Source organism: Carassius gibelio, chromosome B13 (genome assembly GCF_023724105.1).
Source record: "Carassius gibelio isolate Cgi1373 ecotype wild population from Czech Republic chromosome B13, carGib1.2-hapl.c, whole genome shotgun sequence".
NCBI classification, from domain to species: domain Eukaryota; kingdom Metazoa; phylum Chordata; class Actinopteri; order Cypriniformes; family Cyprinidae; genus Carassius; species Carassius gibelio.
Genome location: NC_068408.1, coordinates 13,274,514 through 13,282,862, shown reverse-complemented (window position 1 = coordinate 13,282,862; position 8,349 = coordinate 13,274,514). Strand labels below are relative to the sequence as shown.

The 8,349-nt window shown below is 35.8% G+C and overlaps 1 protein-coding gene across 4 annotated transcripts in view; it reads left to right on the top strand.

Annotated features, from left to right (window-relative positions):
* The first annotated feature begins 1,102 nt into the window (after window positions 1-1,102).
* LOC127970153 (ras and Rab interactor 2-like) overlaps window positions 1,103-8,349 on the top strand; it is a 34,240-nt gene continuing 26,993 nt past the window's right edge. For 2 of the 4 annotated variants that reach the window (XM_052572440.1, XM_052572442.1), the window contains exons 1-2: window positions 1,103-1,314; window positions 3,754-3,842. The gene's annotated coding sequence lies outside the window, so the exon portion shown is untranslated. The remainder of the gene's footprint in view (window positions 1,315-3,753; window positions 3,843-8,349) is intronic. The other 2 variants (XM_052572441.1, XM_052572443.1) reach the window with 1 other exon arrangement.

Below are 8,349 nucleotides of genomic sequence, written 5' to 3'. Positions count from 1 at the left end.
TGACGTCACGGATATTACTGTAATGATATGATCTCCATACTCATCGGGAAGAAGGAGGCGGGAACGGGCGCACAATCAAAAATCACTTTAATATTCAAAATAAACACAAAACAGCGCACCAGCCCCTCGCGGACGACTGGTGCGCACAAAATAAAAAGCAAACATAAAATAATGTCCCAGGCCTGGTCCTCTCTCATCCTTCACTATAGTCGCTCCAGTTTTATATCCTTCCATCTCCTACGTGGGACTCGATACCGACGGTGGGGCTCAGGTGCAGCTCATCTTCAATCACTACACCTGGCCTCACTCCTCGTTCCCACGCCTCTCGGCCCCGCCCCACTCGCCACAATTACGTCCATGTTTTTGTACAGTCTATGGTCTGGAGCTGTCGAATGGGGCATCATCGTTTTAACCATGACCTCGCCCCTCCCCACCCCCAACCATTCAAATTTCCATAATCTGGAATTATTTTAATGATATTCTAGTGGACCGCTTTGTGACATCACAAAACCCGGAGAGTTGCCTTTAAAAAAAAAATCTCCCTTTTGGAGTGGACTTTGAGATTTGTAAATTTGTAGATCTTTTTTATGGACAAATATATAGTACACTGCACACTGACTAAAATTCAAGTCAATGAAAATGCATGATAGGACCCCTTTAATGTCAGAAAAGTACACGAAGATCTAACATAATCTTCCTTCAAGTCCCTCAAAACTTTTTTTTTACATTTTGTTTTACTATGACTATAGTGTTTTTTTAATCAAAATTATTGAAGTGTAGGCCTAATTTGATTATTAATATCAAATAATAATTTTATTGGAAATGAAATAATATTTATAATATCACGTATATAATTAAAACAGATGTTATTTTGGTAATTTTTGCTTTGGTTTTTCTGTCTTAATAAATGATTCAAGGAAGCCCACCGGTCATTTACTTCATTGTTTCGATCTGTGCAGCTTTGGTTCTTCATAGTTTTCCACTGTCTTTCCGGTTCTTTCATGTTTCTCTCAATGGTCTAACAAAGGCTTTTTCCCTTCCAAAGACATTCCCAGCTGGAACACGTGACGTGAGACTTAATGCACATCAACTTTTGTTCTCCTGGAGTTTGTTGTTGCCGGGAGAGGTCGCATGCTTTAACGCAGCTATGAGTCTTTCTTGCGAAGTAGCCTACAAGGAAACAACCTAGACTCAGTCGTGTACGAACATCTAAAACAGTTCACATCAACTGAGCCTTTGGAGGAAGATCATCCAGGTCTTATAAATGCGTAACTGCTCTTTTGCTAGCGGCTGTTTTGGTTTCAACCCGACGAGGTGAGTCCCAAACACTACTGTTTATAAGCGTCTGTGGCGTGTGTTTTTGTCTTCGATCACAGTTTAGTCTTGAATGCATGTAAAACGTTTCTTTGTGTGTGTGTGTGTGTGTGTGTGTGTGTGTGTGTTAGCCTACTTGTTAAAATATTAATAATAAAAATCGTAATTTTTTGTTAGAAGTTTTTGGAGCATATATTATACGCTTTGTTTTTATGTTTCGTAGTTATATTTTATAAACACTTAATTACTAGTGATACAAATATTGTTTTAAATATGCTGGGTTTGATACTTTGGTGACTTCTTTTTAGTAACTACCACTTGCTTTGTGGACAAGCAAAACTGTTATTGTTGTGTTATGCAGGTTTCTCTGGTTAAACGTTGTCTATAGGAAACATACCTGTAATGTGATGTTATGTTGTTGAATGTCATCATGATGTTTTGAAAGTTTTAAGTATAACATCAAGGAAAGTCCAGTTTGTCATGATCTGTAAAACTTAGTGAGTTAAAGTATATGTCTCTAGACTTCATCAATACCTACAAAGGCTGTAATCAATTTGAATCAGCTTTGGTTTTTAAACACATTCATATATTTCTTAGGTGAATGGTATATATGATTAATTATGTCTCCAAGAAAAAGAAAAGTTGCAGTACAGCATGGAATAGTGTGTTTTTGTATTAGTATAAGTTTTTATGCAAAATGTAATGTTAAAGATCATATCATTTTGTACTGGAAAACTACTTGCACTTCCTCTTATATGTTTCTTTGTCAACTCTAAAACAGAGGGAAGTAAACTTAGTGTAGGGGTCAAGTTAGTAGCTTCACTGCAAGAGTCTATTACATCATAACAGGTAGTTGTAAAATATTTGCCAAATTTTGGCATCTCCTAAAATATGGTCGTGTCTTTGGACAGCAAAATATGTATCAACCCCTGTGAGGAAAATAGGATAATGGCGTAATCAAAATGGAACATAGAAGATCATGATCCACGCTCACGAAAACAGTCTACTTTTTTTTGTTTTATTTGACATTCATCGTTGATGGGAAAAGACACAAACCTTTGAGCAAAAACATTTATGTCTTTTCCCATCAATGATGAATGTGGAATAAAACAATAAAAAAGAAGGCTGTTTTCATGAGTGCAGATAATGATCTCCTTTACAAAGTAATTTAACAGATTGATTCACAAAATAAAAATATTAAGCGACGGAAGAGTTATACTTCAACGTGCAGCCAGCATTGTAGAAATGTAATTACAATGTAAAAATAGTGTTGTTGTCATTATTTTATTTTAGTTTTGTGAAAAGTCCTTGTGATATAATGAGTGTGCTTACTTATGCACCACAATTCTCTTTTATTGTTGTCAAACAAATTGATTGTATTCATTACTAACATTTTTTCTAAAAATCGTGCCACCAGATTTTTCATTTCTTCTCCACCAATATTTCAGCAGTGGCTCTGAGGCCTGTTAAGAGGATTAGTCTCAGGCAAAGGGAAGTTACTTTAACTGATTTTGCCCAGAACATGCGTCATTTGACAAAAATGTTAGAGTTGTGCAGTAACTGCCATTGGATTAGTATAGAAGAGAATGTTTTGATCCATTTCATTACATAGCAGTCATATTTACTTTATTTAAGCTGCAGTTTGGCAGAATTGTGACCACACTGAGTGTTTCTCAAATGCTGAGGTGTCAGCCGTGACTGAGGTGTCTTCATTATGGCAATTCCGTGCACTGCATAATTTGTCATCATCATTTTAGTGTCTTCTGACAATATCGAGAGTTGTTACACTGATTTCAGAGAATGTGGTGGGTATAGCTTAAATAGCGTGACAATTTTGAAATGAAATGTGATCTCTTGTGGTCAGCCGATCAGAGCAATGAATGCAAAGTGAGAGATATAATGAGGTAATGAGATATTTAGTATAACCACAGAATTGAAAGATAGAGTGATACTGTGTAGTGTGTCAAACTTCACATAGTTTTAATATTTTTTATTAAAAAAAATCCTTGCTTGTTGTTTCCTTTTAGTTATTCACCTTGTTTGTTCCCTTATAATAGACTGCCATTCAAAAGTTTGTGGTAAGAGTAAAAAAAAAAAAAAATCATTGATCAGTTTCATTGATCAAAACTGACCACAAAAGATTTATAATGTTACAAAATAAAAATATTTTCAAATAATTAAATATTTTTTTCTGAAAATAGACTGAAATAGAACATTTTGTTTTAAATTTTAATAACCATTTCATTTATAAAAAATGTTCACCATATTACTAGTTTTTACTGTGTTTTTGATCAAATAAATGCAGCTTTGATGAGTATAATCCTAACAACCTATAACTCCTGTGTCCACACTGAATATTTGACCAAATTTTGCTTGGCTGTGCGCATCTGAAAATGTGGTTAAAAGGCTAAAAAAATAGTTTGTCTTTATTTATTATAGGAACAGTGACATATTAAATAATGGAGCAATTCTTGCTGAACGAAGACCAGGAAGTGATACATTAAAGTAAAGGAAAGCGCAGAGATTAGGTAAGGGGAGACGGCTTCACACATTTGCTTCTTAAGTGTGATTTATATGAGCGATATCTAATGGTTTATCTGTCTTCCCCACTGAAGTGAGACTGTATTCAGCACATACAGACCTCATTTTCTCTTAAAGGAATGTTTCAGCTTCTGTGCAGTTAACATAAACCAGTAAATTTTGTGCCATAATGTGAATTACCATATAAAATTATTTGGACTTACCCCTTAAAAAGCAACTTACCTACACATTCATGACCAAAAAAACAGCCAGAAACAATCTAATCAGCAGCTTTACCTGAAGGCATGACATCATGTCTTTGTTGCTATACTGGCAACGCCCACAGATATTACAACTTTATAGCTCGGATAACTTTTTATGGATGATTTCAGTGCTTTGCAAAAATACGAGTTTGATGTCTGTCCATTTTCTTTGTAAACATCTTATTATAACCATGCTTTTTTTTAATCAAATTATGTATTAAGCTGTTAATGAACATGAAAAATACCTTAAAAAATATTACACGTTTTTTTAGTTTCATTTGCTTTAAACTACCATACATCCTCATATCTCAAAGTTTTGGATGATGTGATGTGGCTGGAATCCAGCTTTGCCAAAGATCATTTGTTTTGTTTTTTTCTAGTTGCTATTTTGGTATTTAAAAACCTTCAAACAGGTTTGATGTTTTGGTTGGGAGAGGTTATGTTTTATGGAAACCAAAAAAATAAACTTAAACATGGACTGGATCGAAGAGGGCACTAAAAACCTCTTCTTATCACGATAACCTGTTTTAGACCTTTTCTGAAAACAATGAGAAAAGGATAATAATAGCGTAAGATGAAGCAATTGTTTTCTTCTTGGGAAGATCATTCAGTATCCAGTCCAGGACTCTAGAAATGATATCAGCTCTTGCAGTCAGGAAGCTGCCAGTCTGCCAAGAGCCTTTCCCACGGAATCAGCTCACACTTCCCACTGCACCGTCTGAAGGAGAGACCTTTTTGTGTCTGACACAGAAACTAGGAAATGGAGAGAGAGAGAGAAAGGTGAAGTTCTGAGGAGTAGGAAACTTTTAAGCTGATCAAAAAAGTGCGTTTGGAGCCGGATTCAGGGCAGCAGAGGAAAGGAAACTTGATGAAACCGAATGAAAGATGTGCACTAAGCGCTTAAATGCAAGAAAAGCCCGATATATGAGTCTGGAATTTGTCAGCACATGTATAAATCGTTGTTTGATCCTCATTTTGTCTGGTTGTTGTTCTGGGACATGCTATGTGGGGTGGAGCTGGCCACATCCTGTAGAGCGCTGGCCTCTGCCTGCTCCCTCTGAATGTGTGTTCATGTGCTTCTCTTGTCTGGGGATCACACCCATCCCATGTTATGAGAGGCAGTGCATGTATTTAATCAGGTTTAAATGGTCTTTTAGCCTTCACTTATGAAGTCTGGCCAGTTGCATTCAGATGGTTTGGGTTTGTTGGTCTGTGCTGAAGTCTGCGGCTATTTTGAGTGTGTTTTTTTAGTGTTTTGCCTGCTTTTGCAGCTGTGCCTGTAAATGCCATTTTTCTGAGCCTTTCCGAGTCTCTCTGCAGTCCTTACAGTCACAGCAGCAGGAGACTGAGCTTAAAAATCACTTTAACTTGGAATGAACTGTCAGTCAAATTTCAGTTTTTTATTAAGTTATGCATTCAAAAAATACTGCATTAGTGGTTTTAGTTCATTTGACTCTGGATGCTGAGGGATATTGCAAGAAAGTGTAATTTACTTGTGTGTCACTCAATTTACTATGGAGATCGGTCATTTCAGAGTTTCCAAAACAGTTGGTACAGAGCTGACACAAACTCCGTTTTTGGCGTCTTTGGCAGTGAGCTTTAACAAATGGGTCAGTAAATGATTCAGTGACTTGTCACTATCTTTGTTTCCGAATGAGTGAATGCGTTTGAGTGAATCAGTTGAGCAAATGATTCAATGACTCCTCACTTGTTTAATTTCTGAAAATAATTATTGTTCGAACAAAATGGTTTAGTAAATGTTTCAATGAATCAAACATAAAGAGTCCCATTTCTAAATAAATCAATATGGTCGACTGAATTGGTTGAATAAACGATTCAGTGATGCCATCTACTTGCATAACTTGCAAAACTGACAGTAACATTCAAACACAAGAGTGATCAAAATAGTATTGGGGAGTTTAATTTGGGTATTCTGTGATTGCAGTAACCGTGGATAATGCCTGTAACCACAGTGACAGTGGTTAAAGTAATTATCAAAGATGGTGTCAGCATAACAGACTGACACAACAATCAGATCTAATCTAGGTGTGAGTTTATGTGTCATATTTTATTAAAATGGCTTTGCATGGTTGGGCAACGGGACATCATTTGGGTTGTAAACAGACCACACAACTGATGAGAGTCTCTCCATTGGAAGAACACCTGGATCTATCAATGTATCTGAAAATAAACAATTTCAGGCGTCTTTGAGTAAATCAGTTTGTTTGAATGAAGTCTTGAGGTTGCGCACGTAAAATATATTGATGTTGTTTCTGAAGCAGAGGTGAATGTAGCATGTGAGGATTTTAACTGTTGTTGTCCCTCAAGGCTGTTATCCCCCATGGGAGGGTAGAGCGCTCTACAGGCTTTGAGCAGAGCTGGATTTTTTCCAGCCGGATTTTTGTGTGTTGGAGGGCCATATAACAGCAGGGTTCTAACACAGTGCCAGACGACTTCATTATCCAATAGCTTTTTCCTCTCCCTTCCCCTCCTCACATACTGTCTAACCACTGCATCAGACGTGGGGATGATTTATTAGTATAATTCTTTGAATGTGTGTATGAAATGTGCTTTAATTGTCCTAGTTATGGTCTTGAACATATATTGTAGATGTGTTAACAGTTAAGTTGGTTGTAAAATTCTCTCAGAAGAATATAGGAAACTCAAGGGAAATGAAATCATTTAGCATAATTATGATTAAAGTATTTTTGGATGATTTATAAACTCCTGCACTGCATGTGGACATATTTTATTGTTGACTTTTGTTTAGACTTTTTTTTTTATTTGTTTGCTGTTTAATATTACTCACAAGATCTCTTCAATACGAGCTGCATGACCTATACAAACAGTACTTCTGGTTTCATTAGCTGGGAATCACATGTTGAGTCTAAACCAACACATTTCCAGTCCATCAGGACTGGAAAGACTACGTCATTCAGTAACACACTGTGACTTCCTCTGTTGGTTACATTAACTGGAATGGGGGAAAAGTCCATTGCTCAATTGCTAAATGCATATACGGATTCACTTTGATTTCAAAACTGTTGACCACTAACATTGTACATGCTATTTCTCATCTAACATGTGAATAGGTTTGCCAGTCAGAGGGCATTTATTTCAAAGTTTTGAGAAAGGACGGAAAATATGTCTGTTGCTGGTGCACAAAACATTAATACAAACTTATGGAAAGAAATTAAAACTTTTGTTTATCCAAAAGACGATGAACACATTTATAATGTTACTAAAGATTTCTGTTTTAAATCAAGGCTCTTCTTTTAAATGTTTTATTAACCATGCAATAATTTAGTTTCTTGCATTCGGCACTATTAGTAATCTTGTAATTTTAGTAATTTTATAATTGTAAATTTGTAATTTATGTATTGTGTCTTTTGTTAACTTAGGTCATTGGCTGCTGATAGGATTCACAGAGTAAAAATTTAATTGAATGGTCACGTGTAACTGACAGTCTCCTGTACATATGACAACAAAGTCTTGAATTGAATTTAAAAAAAAATGCATCAAGGTTTTCACAAAAACATTAACACTGATAATGAAAATAAATTATTCTTTAGCACCAAATTATGATTTCCTAAGGAGCATTTGACCCTGAATTCAACTTTGCCATCAGATGAATAAATAGAAAACAATTTAATTTAAATTGTACTAATGTTTTAAATATTACAGATTTGAATGGTAGTGTAAATATATGCTGCATTATTATTGCACAAGAAGTAGCATAAAGTAAATGTATAATCACAAGAAAACACAAATGGTAATCTTGTACAGAATACAACTCATATAAGAAACCTTTCCAGAAATGTTTACAATTGGATAAACTATCCATTTTTTATTTGTGTGAGTCACATTTGGATTTGTTTCTCATTCATGCTGCACTGGTCTCCTGCAATTTCCAAGGCTGTCAATGTTTTGGCAAGTGTTTTTATTTTATTTTAGAGTGACATGTTGTTTTGTCCCAAAAAAAACGTCACTGTCCCACTGTTCATTGTCATGCTTATATAAAGATGCACTGCACTCAGAGTTCTTGTTTTGTGTTTACATCAGCCCAGGTTAAGAATCCCAGAAATTCGAGTCGTGTCTCACATTCTTGTTATATTTGTTCTCTTTGTTTATGGCTCAGCCCCTTTAATTGCTAGCAAGCTCCATTTCCTGTCAAGCCCTGCCAGGTCTCTCCAAACTACAGAAAATCCTCTCTGCTACCACGCACCTGTTATGTGTGCGTGTGTGTGCAGGA